The sequence below is a fragment of the Sparus aurata genome, chromosome 13 (assembly GCF_900880675.1).
Source record: "Sparus aurata chromosome 13, fSpaAur1.1, whole genome shotgun sequence".
In the NCBI taxonomy this organism is placed as follows: domain Eukaryota; kingdom Metazoa; phylum Chordata; class Actinopteri; order Spariformes; family Sparidae; genus Sparus; species Sparus aurata.
In genome coordinates this window covers 30,567,008-30,582,030 of record NC_044199.1, presented here as the reverse complement: position 1 = coordinate 30,582,030, position 15,023 = coordinate 30,567,008, and the positions used below count along the sequence as shown (strand labels likewise).

The following is a 15,023-nucleotide window of genomic DNA, read 5'->3' as shown; positions in this document are numbered from 1 at the left end:
TTCTTCGGTTTGTTGTTCTTTTATTACAAAGACCAACCTCCATGAAAATCATGTTACCATTGCGTCTGGAGCTGAAGGCTGCAGTGTCCTCTGAACAGATGGTGATGATGAGGTCATCGTGTGACCCTGCCCGTGGTACCGAGAGAGAAAATAAAAAATCACTTCCTGGCCCGGATTGGTTTTCTCACACAAGCGGCTTAATCAGTTTGAACTCGGGAGTTAATGTACAGCTCTGAACCCTTGCATAATAAATGGGGGGGGACAAGTGCAATATTATCGCCGGGCTCTGAGTGGAGGAGAGAACAAGATATTCATCATGAAGCCCGGCTCACGCCCACCGCGTGAAGCACAATTTCCTGCTCACTTTCCCATTTCCTTAGATATTAAATGATGCACTAAAAATATATGAGTAGGGAAGAAAGAAAAGGATATGAAGTGGTGAATGTGCCGAGTGTTTTTGTGCGTGACTCTTGCTCAGTGTCACAGCTTCAGAGGGACACATGGGGCCTCATTTTACACCAGACTGCTGTTTTGGTTCATGTATATGCAGCAATCCAGAATGCGAAATGGCTGGCTGAGAGGGAATATGAAGCAGAGGCTGTGGTGGTTTGACAAATATGCTCTGAGCCAGTCACATCACTGCTCTCATTGCTCTGAATCAGCCGAGCCAATCACAGTGATGCACTTCTATATAAAAGACATCAGTACCATCCCATATGTCATCCATCACCAGCATTCAGTGGATAAAAGTTTCGACCTTATTTTTAAGCAGCTTGATCACAAACATACCTTGAGATGTCTCCAGCTTGATTGATGCAACTCTTATTACTATCCAAAGATGTTTAGTTTTCATGGCAGCAAATCGAATACAATGTTAAGAATATTTTTAACTATATCAGCAAAGTTTAATATTAAAAAAAGTATATTTTCTGACAGAAACCTTTGAAATGATGCAACAATACATACAAACTATTCAGTACTTAAAACCAGTCATTATGTATAAATTGTCTAAACTGATGAACCTTTTAATTTTTATTTAGTTTATTATGAATGAATCCTGATTGGATGTGACTAAGAACCAGCGGACATTGTAGCCGTCATAGCAACATGAACATCATGTTGTACTGAAGAAGACTTGAAACTAGAAGTCGAGGTAGAGGTCATTCTCTCATAAGCTTACATACAGTAGGACTGATTTTTTGGAACCAGTGGAGTTGCAACCATGAGAATAATGGCAGTGGATTAAAGGTAAATTGATTTTGTTTATCTATTAGTTCATGGCAGCACGATAACTTCTTCTGACTTGGATTTGTCTTTATCCAGTCTGCTTAATGTAGACAAGAACCCTTCGATTATATCACTCATTTAACCTCAACCTTATACGTCCATCGATGTTCATCAATACTGATGATGAAGAAGAATTAGATTCTCCAGGAAATCTTCTGTACTGGAGGGTGCAGAGCGGCACCAGAGTTAAAGCCGAACGATGACTCTAGAAACGTGATAAATAATAGTTTGGTCGAAGCGGTTTATATGATCACGTTTTTGAATCATAGTTTCACAGTACACAGTACTACATTCAATCAGAGGGGATGGATCACAATCAGTGCAAAAATGCATGCACGACTGTCTGTAGGTTTGAGTGGGAGAGGGAGGGCAGATTGTCCACATGTAATCGATTGTTGAAGGCGTCGTTCTGTGGGATTGATTAAAAAAACACCAGTGAAAAGTGCTGAAATCGGCCGCTAGAAATACTTGGGCGGTTTTTAAATGGGGGAAACAGGCATAATATTAAGTTATAGCCAGCCAGTCTGATGTTTGAAGAGGTGTGCATGTGGTTATTCTTCAGCAAGCTGTCATCTACATGAGATCTAATCAAGGACACTGGTCGGTTGGTGCAGTTGGAGGCTACAGATTTATCAGCATATCAGTCCTGCTGCCTTCAGACGGCTGCAGGAGAAGCTTTTCATGAGGCAGAACAGTCAGATGTATTGATGTATTTCTTAGGTGGGGCAAATGTGCTGAAATAAAGCAATAATTCTTTAAAAAAAACAACAATAAAAAAACTATTTAAATTAAACACCATTCAAGTATTTAGTGAGCTTTTGTTGATGAAATCACAAAAGTGGCAGCTGAGTGTATTCTCAGCACCTCCATCACACAAATACTAACTCCTTGCTTCTCGGTCCCTCGTTCCACCTGCGAGCTCGACATCGGGCAATAAAACACCACCCCGACAGGCAACGCAAATTTCGAGGTCAAGAAAATCCGAAATGATTGTTGTGGTCGTTGTTCCGCTGTGAATACGAGCCCCATGTAATAAAGCCTGAGGTAAACGTCCGTCTCCTCCCTGATGCTGATGCTCAGCGTGTCTGCTCTCTCTGTTACACCGATGCCCTGCTACATTAAATGATGCTGTTTTGTTTCGGTACCTCACAGCCGACATGAGGACGATAAACAATTGATGAGATGTTTTTTTTCGGAGTGCAGTTCTATTTTTCCGGGGTGCTAATTAGTACCCAGCTTCTATGTTGTGTAATTATAGCTCCGCTGCAGAGCGGCGGTTCAGGAACAGCCTCTTCTCTCCTTTTTAAAATCATAATTAATACATCTATTCATATTTGACTCAAAGGATACCTGATGATTTTTATTTATCTGTGTGCCTAGCTGGAGCTGACTTCTTGTTGTATCTGAAAAGAGAACTTTTCTCTTTGGGTTCGGGAGGGCCTCCGGTGGATTTTGGACCGTTTTACCTCCTGTGATACCATCGAACGTATGAACCTGTGCTAAATGTGTTTTTTGGTGAACAGTATGTCACAGAAACGCACAGAAAACAGAACAGCAGAGTTCGAGCTGTGTGGAGCTCTGACGGCGTCTGTCGGGTACGGTTGAGAGTCGAAAATCATCAGATTCAAGGCAGGGGTCAGATGGCTTTCATTGGGAGTCTCTATATTTGTTTATCGGCTACTGAGCTCTGCTCCTCCACCTCTCCTCACTCTACAGACTAAAGTACAACACTGCTCATTCCAACCTGGCAACGCAAAAGGTGTCCAAAAATGGACTGACAAGTGTAAAACCACAGCAGAGTTATTTTTTCTACTGAGTGCCATTCTCGTTTGTTATTTCGACGTTGAACTTTGAAAGAAAGAAAGATAAGTCGAATGGTTGCTGTGAGAAATTCGAGCTTTATGTGTCACAGTTGTCCTGATGGATTGTGGTCGACCATCTGTAACCTGGTTACTTCAAGGCCGACATTCTGACAGAAGAAAAGAAAAGTTGTGTTGGGTTTTTTTTGCAGGCAGATGTCTTCAGCAGCGACACGCAGCCAGGGAACAAAACAACAGTCGCCTTTTAAAGTTGTTGTTTTGAACGGGAAAGGAAAGCAGTACTGTGCACTTTCTCTCTGCACAAGCTGTTCCTCTGCAGAATAATATTTGGAGGAAAAAAATCTCACCTGTTATTTTTCAAGTGATGATAATAATTTCCTCTTCCCACCCACGAGAGTGCAGAAAACCTGAAATTAAAAGCCGGCAATATTTGCATCCATATTCATCTGTTTTTCAGTGCGTATCACCTTGTTAATGTAAAATGATCTCAATCCCTCCTCGCTCTCTCTCTCTCTCCCTCCGTGGCCGTCCTCGCTCTGCCTCTCTCACCGTCTCTCGCCCACGCTCACCTCTGCGTTGTCGGAGCAGTTCATTCAGGCGGAACAGTGACTCACAGATAACATGCAAACACTGGAACCTGCTGCTTTTATCTCCTGTCTTCCCCTCATCGTCCTCTGTGTCTCTTTTCTATCGCTCCTCTCCTCTTGTTTCTCTTTAGTTTCTCCTGTCTGTAATCTCTTCTCTGTCTCTTTTCTTCTTTTGGTCTTTTCTTGATGTCGCTTGTCTCCAGCACCTCCGTCTACTTCTTGACGTCTCCTCTCGTTTGTGGGGAGATTCTCTCCGAATTTTGTTCTTTCAGCTCTTAACTTCGGAACCTCCCCGACGGAAAACTTTCAGTCTTGTTTCATCTCGTCATCTTTTCTTCAGGTTTTTTTTCTCATTTTGTCTTTTGTCGCTCTTTTCTTGAGACCAGTTGTCTTGTCTTGCCAAACATCTCCTCGTTTGCTACATGCGGTAGCAACATGAACATCATGTTGTATTGGAAGAAGGCTTGAAACTAGAAATTGAGACCATAAACTTTTTTGGAAAGTATTTTCCAAGGTTAATAATCACTTGAAAAACTTAACTTGGATTGCCAAAGAAAAAATGACTAAGGACTTGGTTGAGACTTTATTACTTGAGTCACATGTCTGCTTGTCACCCAGATTTGTGGGCTAAAACCAATGTCTAATATGCAATGAGCTAAAATTGTCTGATAATATCGGTCAGGATCTGGAAATGACCATCAGTCCGTCCCAGTTTTATTCTATTTAAAGTTCTCTTTCATTCTCTTCACATTTCTTCCGTTCCTGTTTGTCTCTCCTCTCTTCTATCCCTTGGACTTGGACTTTCTGTTCGTTTACAGTAAGGGGGTTTGATATCCACCTTTTCCAGGGATCAGATCAACAAAGCTCCTAAATCTGACTCTAGTAGATCTGTCAGCTGCAGTGGCTGCTGGGATTGTCGGCTGTCATGTTACTAACTGAACTTTACGGTTGACTTTACTCTGTGGAAGATTGTTGATCGCAGTAAATGTCAGGTTTCAGTGTCAGTCCCTCAATCAAAGAGCAGCTGTTGTTTCTTCCTGGTTCTATATTCCCTCTGACATTCAACAATCATAAAGGTACGAATCCATCACAGAAGAGGCAGAAGGACCGATATTTTCCTCTCGCCTGAAAAGGAAATAATAAGACAGAGCCGCAACATGGAGTTTAAGTTAGAGTGAAGACTGATTTCTCTTGCTCGCGTATTTTGCTTCTGGCACAAAATAAAACGGGTCTTCTCTTTATAAAAGGAAATCTATCCACATGAGGTGTCATGGCGATACAGCCAGCGTCGCCTCCTAACTTCCTCAAACAGTCCCTGCAGTATATTTGCAGGCTATTTTGAGGATTACTGCGAACTAACATGTGATTTCACGCCTGTTTTTTCTATCAAAGTTAAATGCAAATTGCAATTCTTTGTTAAGTTTTTGCAGTGACATCACTGGAGCAATTTAAACTTTCAAAAAATGTATAATTCTTTCGTATGTAAGTGCATTCACAACATGTGTTTTACATTTTGAGACTTTTGAAGCAATTTCATTATCACACACACACACAATCTGTCTCACAGACTGCCAGTCACAATTTTAACACTTTGTGATTATAGGCTGATTTATAGTGGCATGTAGGCTCTACACAGAGCCTACGCTGTAACATAGGGAAGTGGCCTATGTGCCATTATGAGTGTTATTACATGTGCACTGTGTGTCTGTGCTGCTGGTGATGGTGAGCAGTTTGCCAGCTGTACTTTCTCCAGGTAAACACACCGACCTCTTCAGGTTGCAGCTGTTTGTCTGGGCAGGACAGAGTGGATTGGCTGGGGAACCGCAGTAAGTGCTATCCTTACACACTCTGCCTTAACGTTACTTGGTTTCGGCAAGGCAGCATTCGCCACAAGGCTGCTTGTGGAGGGGCAGCCCACCCTTCAGATTACCGCCCAGCTCACTCTTTCTCGCCCAGCGACACAACTGCAGCAAAGTGCTGCTCCAGAGGAGTAACATAACCCAAGAAGAGCAGCAGTCGGCTGGTCAGGAGGGACTGCAACAGATGGAGATGTCGGTGTGTTTAATGGGAAGACCACAGGCCATGCATAACACTGGACAAGACAAGTGAAAGTTTGTGACTGGAGACAAATCAGATCTTATCAGAGACAGATCTTGAACCATCGCTGAACATACCAACATGAGTAAAACTGGCTCGGGTGGGGACTCTTGGTGCGAGTGTCTTTACTTTTTGGTTTATAGTCTAGCTGTACTTCATGCTGTTGAGAGACGCTATTCTGTGTATTTTGCAAAGCCTCCGGCTGTATATTCTACAGTCTCAGCTATAAATTCTGACACAGCATCTGTAAGGACTACATTTGGTGTGTCCGTGTTTGACATTTTAAATTATGCAGTGAGGATGCGATGAGAAAAACTGCATTTCTCTGACAGTTGCATTCAGCCAGCTGTCGTGTCAGCTCAAAGAGTTATCAGCTATCACTGTCATTGTCTTTTACATATTCAGGGCAAAATGTAGCTAGCTTAGAAGTTTCTATCATGAATACTTCTGCTGTGTTATTAAAGATTCCTAAAATATGAAGGAACCAGTTGGTTAAAAAAGATTTTATCAGCCTTTAAAGGACAGCTTCCTATTTTCCTTTCATATCTCTTCTCTGGCGTGTTATTGGGCTCAGACGTCTTCATAGCAGAGTTTCATTAAAGCGGGGACAGCGGGAGCCCAGATGTATCCATCATGGTTAACTGTGGTGTGTGACAGAGACAATCGCTCTCAGCAGGACCACTGAGCCACACTGAAGCATCACCTCCTGTGATGGAAACCTGTCATCGACTTCAGATTGATCGCCCAATTATTCAGTCACTGTCCACTGCCTGATGGGATCAATTAGACGACTGTCTCAGAAACTATAGAAATGAGAACATTTCATTTGGATAGACTGTGGATGCTGTGAAAGAAATGGAATAATTACACAAGATACTCTTTCTCTTCTGAAATGTTCGTATTTGAATGTTGTTTTTTTTTTCAAAATGTAATTAATTCTGTTTACTGGTTCGTCAATTTGTAACAGTTTGAGACTGCACGACATGTTTTAAATGGTGGTTATCATGTTTTGGCGGGAGGAGTAAAAACAGTGTGGAGGCAGGTGATAAATGGGCGCGAGTGATAAATGTAGTCATAGAGTGAGAAATGGAGCAATCAAGGAGCATGAAACAACATTCAGAGAGAGGAGGGGGAGAGAGGATGTGAAAGACAGAGCGGGGAGGTGGATGCTTTGAAATGATTTTTTTTTCTCTCTCTCTTACTTTTAAGAACCTGCGTCAGTGAATCAGTCGAGCGGTCGTCTGGCTCGTCTCGTGGTGACCTGACACGGACAGAAATGCTATCTAATCAGAGAACAGGAACGTGCAATGAGGAGGTCATTTGTTGTTGTTTTTGTTGTTTTTTTTTTCTGTCGAGCTTGAGATGGAAAGTGTTAAAATCTCACTTGAGAGATTCTGGAGCCTTAAAGTGAGCACGTCAGTTCCTGGCAGACGAATAAATTCTTAACCAGATTATCGTATTCACGTTGCAGTCTGAGTAAGCAGAAGAGCTGGTTTGCCAGTCTTTTGGCAGCAGGACAGGTGCAAAATAAAAAAAAAAAGGAGAAATGACAAAAGGGCTGTCATGACGATGAAAACAAACACCCTTCTTTGATATTATTATCTCTCTCTTTTATACTCCCCTTTCCTCGCATCCAGTGGGCGACCATGCATTGTTCAGGCATGAGCTTGATTATCAAAAACTCATTTGGGAAATGAGGTTACTGTCAATCATCTTAATACATAAATCAACTCATGTACTTACTGAGTCATTGGTGCAGTTTAAACCTTCTGAATATATGATGCCATTGCTCTGATAGGGCATTTAAAGGAATACTCCACTGAAAACTAAGATATTGAGAATCAAATACTGACCACTTGCACATTAAAAGGTTTCACAAGGAGAGGAATCCGTTGATTGAATTGCTCGCAAGGTCAAACAAATCCACATGATAACATCTTTAACCTTCGTCAAATGAAATTGTGACCACTGACCAAGAGCACGACGTCTCAACAGTGCTGATCCTCGAGGGAAGAGAAAGCCGGAGAGTCCAAAACCTGTTGGCTCTGCTGCACCATCAGCTTTGATTCATTCTTCTTCTGCTGGACTATCAGCTGATATACAAGCACGATGTGGTTTTAAGACAGTTCAGAGACAGTCGATGGTGCTAATACATCTTTCAGATAAACTGTGTGAACTTATTTTCTTGCTCGCAGCCAAGCTAACGGGCTTCCTAACTGAGAGTTAGCCATTAGCTCGTTAGGTGCAGCCTGATCTATATTGTGACGATGTGCGGGTGATTTTTGTTGCGCTGCGTTGTTGATCACAATTTTTTTCAACCAACCTTTACGAAACTTCATACGTATTTACCTTATTCAGATGTTTTTAGATATTGTTCATTGATCATCTGACCTTTGGCTGCAACTTTTCCATGCTACATTCAACTGAAACCCAATTTGCGAGCTTTGCGATGCATACCGCCACAATGCAAGTGTGAACATTACTTCCAGTGTGACCCAATTTGTTCGTCTTCAAGCAGGAACAAACATTTCGTCACGAGCATGTTGATGACAGGATGAACTGGCTGCAAGGCTCAGTGAAAAACAAAAGAGAGAGATTCAGTGTGAGAGGAATTCAGTGTAACAATGATCAAGTGAAGTAAGACAAGGACACGGACACACCACTGGTCTCAATGAAACCAGTTACACCTGCTAACCTGCCCAGCTACAGTCCATGATTAGCTGCAGCTGGGCGAGAGGAAGGAAGCAGGCGGGGAGGAGGAGGCGTGCGGAGGGTGGCGATGGTGAGGGGAGGTCAGCTCACTCTTCATTAGGCTGTAATTGAATTTCCGCAGCTCGCGCAGGAAGGATGTTCGGCTCCCGCTCTCCCTGCAGGGGAGTGTTGGCTCGCTCCAGCTTCACAGCCTCCCCGATACTTTCAAGGTTAGCTCAGCTAATGGGCTACTTTCTCCCCGGATTTCTCTGCTCGCCGTCTGTCATCTTCATGTCCGAACATGTAGAAGCACAGGTATCTGATCGACCGCGCGATGCTGCTGTAGAGTCTCCACTAGAGACCCTGTTCAGCACTGCAGTGGACCACCTCTGGCCCTGACAACAGCTGAGACGAGCTGTGGCAGCGGCTCAACAAAGCACCTGCAGTGTCCCAGTGTTACAGCTGACCACACCGACAACGAAGGACATTCATCTTTGTTTCCCAAAAAAGTTTAGCAGAACTGCTCAGTGGACACACAGTTTAGTGCTACTATTTAAGGATTTTTGATAGATAGTAACAGACTTTTTTATCGATTTAATGTCATCAGCCCAAAGTTGAAGTCTGTGCACTCTTTTCTATGAAGCTTACATTCAAGTTCATCTAATATTAAGGGATTTGTATGGCCATGTCATTAAACGCCTCGCGTAGTGGAATCTCTTTGTGTTTGGAAATGAGAAGTGAGGTGGAAGTGGTGAGTGGTGTGATTGTTTAACCGGTGTATCTGCTTTACTGTGTGGACTTTGTATACTTCTTCACCTGTTGCTGCAATATTAATTAAGATGGGCATTAAAGGTCAGTATGGTCTGTAATAGGTTGCACCAGTCGACCTAAATGGTTGTCAGTGTTACAAAAGTAAGGCCTTACAGTGATCCAGACCCTGTAGACCCTTCCTCTGAAGCGCTCATAAGGTCCTAATATGTGTTCATCCTTCAATATTTTTTATTCCTCAAGTGTGTCCACTGATCAAAAGAATCAAAACAGTTCAAGATCCAAGTTGTGAATATTTTCCATCTCTCACTATCAGCAGACTTTGTTCGTGAAACAAAAACCAATCACATTGCTTTCGACAGAAGACGTATATTCTGTTCCTCCTACCGAGTGATGCTGAGTGTGTGTTTTTTTTTTGTTAAATTGCTGCCTACAACTAAAAATGTCTCCGCATTTTTCTGTCTAGTTTTCACCCCAAGACACCACCTGGAGGAAAGCAAGTGCTCCCAGTTTGGAAGTCCAGTCGGCTCTAGTGGTCAGACTGAAGAACATAAAACGGATGATGATGAACAATTATTTTCATACGATAGTAAAAAATGTTATAGTCAACAGAGACCAGGTCAATCTGAGCTATAATATTCAAACAATAAACAATAATAGTCTTCCATTTTGTAATGCTGAGTCGGACTTCTGGACTTTATTTGGCGTTATAATGCAAAACAGTGTAAAACATTACTCTGCACAGACAGTAACATCATAAAGAAAGTTTCTATCTCTATTGATAGTAACTAATGATATGTAAAGGATTACATTGTGGCACATGCAGTGAGGGCTGTTGGATTGCGTGGTCCCATTGTCGGGTCCGGGCTTCTACTTTTCTGCTCGCAGAATGTGTTCAGAGCACCATGCTGAGACATTTCAACACAGTTCAACTGCAATTGGAAACGTTTGTCCTTTTACCCTCCTCTGCCTTCCTTCTCAGCCGCGCTCTGGTTAAAAATTTCCTCAGCTAATTTTATTTCCTCTAATAAAGCCGTGAGGGCCAGGGGGTAAAAGGCGTCGCTTTTAAACGAGAGGCAGCGAGAGGCAGCCGAGCACGTTATCGTGTTTTAGCAAGTGTTTATTTTTCCCCCTCCTTTTTAATTGGAGTGTACTTTGGAGATGAGAGCCGTTCTCCCGGGGAGCCGACTTCATTAGCACCTGTAAGTGTCCAGGCATGTTGGCGAAGAAGGAAGAGATTAAGAGAGAGAAGCATGTCGGGAGAGCCGTCTTTAATAAATGCTTGTCACTAAATATTTGGATGTGATATCAGAAACTGAGTCAAAATGTATCTCATGTTTCACCTCCTCTTCCCAGACCAAACTTTAGTTCACCGTGTCTCAATATGTCATGTTCTCTGTGTTTTAACACACAGGACACACATGACTAAAGACAACAAGTCACCTTCTTTGTTTTGTCTTGTCTCCATGAAGCGGTTGTTATTATTATTGTTATTTCTGTTTCATTGAAACTTAAATTGAGAATCGGAGCTGCTCCCCAAGGAGCGTCATTAGCATCCGCAATAGTGGAAGTAACTGGCATCCTGCCAGCTTAATGGGGGCAATCTTGGTACCAAAACAATCATAAACACAAGTTAACCATTAAGCACAAAAGAGAATGGAAGGAAAATGGAAAGAAGGGAAATGAGCAATGATGAGAGAAATGGCCAATATGAGACCAATAGGGGTGGTGTTTGAGCTAAAGACGTGTTATTATGTTTTAATAGCCTTCCCTGGAGAGCACAGATGCCATTTTTGGCTGCTCAGCAAGTTGAAAGAAGCAAAGAAGAAGTGGATCGGAAACATAAGAAAATACTTGCATGTTAGCCAATCCATGTAAACTGATGTTTTAATAATTAGGGTGGGTGTTGGTGGCACAAACACCATGTGGTTGTACGCCTAAAACTGACCAGATCATAGAATACAAAAATAAACCTAAGGAACTGTGAAGTTTCAACATGTTCCTGGTTTGCAGAAACATATATTGCCAAAAGTTATTTTGGCAATTTGGTTGCTTTTATGTCCTGTTTTTTAACATTTGATTTGTTGACGGCTGATGCTCCTTTAGTTATACATTTGAGATAACTAAATCATTTTAGAGAATGATAAATATTTGTATTTGTTTGTCTGACCAGAGGTGTGAATCTTCAGCCTCCCAAATTGATTCTGCTATGATCCTTCCAAAATCAGTTGACAGTCTACAGCACAGAAAGAAGCTGCATCTTCTCAAGACACAGTGCTTGTCCAGGTTGTGCTTTCCAGTGTGAATCCAAAATGTGGCCAGATGTCTAATTTCAAAATAGTTGTTGCATTTAAAGAAATAATTTAATTTAATCAAGAAAAACGTCTGATCCGGACACCAGGTATCAAATCAGAAGTGATGCATTTTATGTTTCTGTTGCTTTTTGGACAAGAATAGAATAAAAAGGTGAAAGGTAGTTTGACAACTGACTTAGCGCTGAAACAAAACGGAGCACCTTCTACATCGACTCTGAAAGTTTTATAACCCGACAACAATGAGCACTTATCAAAAGGAAAACAATATATAACACCAATAAAAATAACAAACAACGATTCACGATTCACACCAGCATGAACATTTGTATTCCTTCTAAGTTCCTCAACACGGAGGTCAGAGCCATATGTTAGATAACTTAATATTCAGATGTGTACATGTAAATTTGAAACCTGAAAATGGGATCAAAGTCCAGAAAACGTGTTACAATCTGTTGGGGTCTTTCCTCACAACAGATTGTTTCCTCTTGTTTCCTCTTGATGACGCTTGCCGCTCGATGACGACGTGTGTGAGAAAAGTTGAACTCGCAGGTCTGAGCTGGCAGACTGCTGTCCGGACTCTGACAATGACTCTCTCAAGGACTAACAATCCCCACGGGGATATTGTTACAGCAGTCGACAGCGGCAGTACGAGAGCCGCTCGACAGGAGGAGGTCTGGAGATCCAGAGTGAACACAACATCGGCGCGGCCGTGTTAACAGTGACTAACAGTGACTCTGTTGCTGTTCCTGTTTTTTCTTCATGAAGTCAGTTTGCCTCTGCTCTTCTGTCATTCCAGCGCTTGGCATCGGACTGTGTTTTAGGTCAAGTCTTGCTTTACCTTTCCGTCATGCTGAGCTGTAGACAGTTTTTCCTCATGCAGGATTCAGACTACATGATAGTCTTGACCTCCGTGAAGGCCAGAGTGTCAGATCAGGTGGTCATAGAGTCATAAATTCTTGCATGACTCGGCTAAGAGACGTGGTAGACTACATGTAGCTGTCTTACATGAGTTGAATCATGGGTGATCAGCAAGGTGCCAAGGACCGACTTAACTGTTCCACCTGACAGCACCATTAATTGTGTATAAAGACGGACGACATGACAGCTCCCCAACATCTCGATCGCCCCCTGCTAGCTGGCTGTATAGGGTGTATAGGTCCTTAATCCCTCCTCCTTCCATTTAAGCAGATACGAAGATGTAATTACATGTACAATAATTCCTTCCGTCAGTTCAGCTTCACTCGCTTCCAAAACGAATGTGGCGCCACCGGCACACGCTAGCGAAGATCTTTACAACAGTAGGCACTCGTGTCGTACTGCTTTTATCAAAAGTGGTTGCTAGAATCAACAAAAAAACTTTTAACCTTATACATAATTGCTGCCATTTGTTGTACAGCTCTATTCTAAATCTTAAATCTTGCACGATGTTCCCCTGAGGGTGCCTTGGTCCCCTACAACATCTCTAGTTCGAGGCCGGCTGGAGAGCTTTGTTGCAGTTTTTATTCTAATGTCAGTCATAAAGAATTATAATACTATAATACTATTTGAATATGAACTTAAGAAATCCAGATTTTTTATATACTGAATTGGAACTGGACTGGAGAAAGTATCCAGCTGTCTGAACTCGGGGTTGGGTTGGGTTATGGACCCAATCCAAAACAGACAGGACGGTGCAAGAATTCATTATCATTTTCAGTCACAGCGCGTCTGAAATGGGTCCAAATAATTAGATCCAATGCAAAAAAACAGCCGACCCAAACAGAGCAGCACAGAGAGTGAACACCGAGACTGGCAGCAGCCTGATGAATCATTAATTAGTAAGCAGCTGTGATCTAAAACAGTAGCTATACGAGTCATTTCTGCAGTTCAAACACATTTTTCTCTTGTGATTACGACACACCGCAGGATCACAAATGCTAGAGAGCCGTGTTGGGTCAATGAGGTTTCATACATGTTGAAATAAAGCAGGACCAGCGGCCAAACAATAAGACTGATTAGATCGATCTAAATTAGAGCCTTTGTACGTGAACAGTTGGGGGACCTCTTGTCAAACTGAACTCCCGTTGTTCTGTAAAAATGAAATAGTTGAGAATCACAGAATTTGCAGTGCAAGTGATTTACATATTCATATTTATAAATGCGGTGCATTGGTTTCATATTCTGAACATTGTTTAACCTTTAAATTCAGATCTACAGCATTAATAGAGCAGCTCTGATAGAGATGTTAGTGCGTGGTGTAGCATGTGTGACAGAGCTTGAAGGCAAAGACAAGAGATTGTCCGTCCTCTCCTCTTGCTTATCAAAAGGCTGCCTTCATCAGTTTGAGACGCGCCGGCGATGTGCACATCTGTAATACATCTCGTCTCATAGCCTCAGTAGCTGTTTAAACTGTGTGTGTTTTGATGTGCAGACTTGCTTATATCATCATAGACTCTCCCTCAGCATCCTTTCTTTTTTTTTTTTTTTTTGGATGGTTGGTAAAAAAAAAAAAAAGCAGCTTCAAATGTTCCCAGTATGGCTCCCGGCAAATAAGGGAGAATGTATGATGGAGTTCACAGGAGCAGCCGAATATTTTGGAGGAATAAATTAGCATCTTGGCTCTTTGGTGCTTTGCCAGGACTTCTGGGAAGTAATCCAGCACCTTGGAAAGACAAAGATTTGGATGCCATACTGGATTCACTGTAATTTGAGGTTAATTGAATTAAAAATCCTCCCCTTCCTCACTTACAGACTGGAGAAGGAAAGAACTATATGGAAACTATTGGATGCTTTATCATCAGGGTTTTACCCTTCTGTCAAAGGTAAATCGTCATTTGCATGCATACATTTCCCTCCCTGCTGCCCACTCTGCACTGTCTTCTTCTTTGCGTATTTTTAGTGTTTGTGATTTGATTCTAATTAACAGCTCGGAGGAAGATGCGATGCATTCCTGCCGCAGAAACAGATGGAGGGCAGCGAACGTTCAGCTGTTTGGTAAATGGGGTCTACGGAAATGATCCAGGCATTCGATGATGTCTGAGCCCTCATCATGTCCCGGACTTCACATTCTAATAATGACTAATGTGTTTGCAGACATCAGCCTGATCTCGTTAGGGTGATTTATTGCCTCACCAGAGTTTCAGTAAACCAGAGGAGCCGTATTCCAATTTATTCTGGTCAAATTAACCATTCATAATTAGACGCTGTAACCTTTCCCGCTGCCCTCTCCTCCGCCGAATGGTGCTGTACATGCAATGCAAATGTTCATTGTTTAATCTCACTGGCTGTCATTAGGAAGGTTATGTAAGAACCATCCCATGCAGGGCAAAAGCTTCGCCTGAATCAATCTCCTAATGGTTAATAGCTAATGGGCTGATTTATTGCCCTATTATGAAGGTGAAGGCTCGCCCTTTCCTCTAAGGGTGGCAGCGACCGTATGGAACCCCTCTGCCTCCGATTCATATCAAAACCCCGCAGCA

General features: G+C 42.3%; 1 protein-coding gene across 1 annotated transcript in view; it reads left to right on the top strand.

Moving 5' to 3' along the window:
* The window catches only part of galnt10 (UDP-N-acetyl-alpha-D-galactosamine:polypeptide N-acetylgalactosaminyltransferase 10 (GalNAc-T10)), a 95,304-nt gene that overhangs the window by 41,520 nt on the left and 38,761 nt on the right, over positions 1 to 15,023 (top strand). The gene's annotated exons all lie outside the window — the stretch shown is intronic.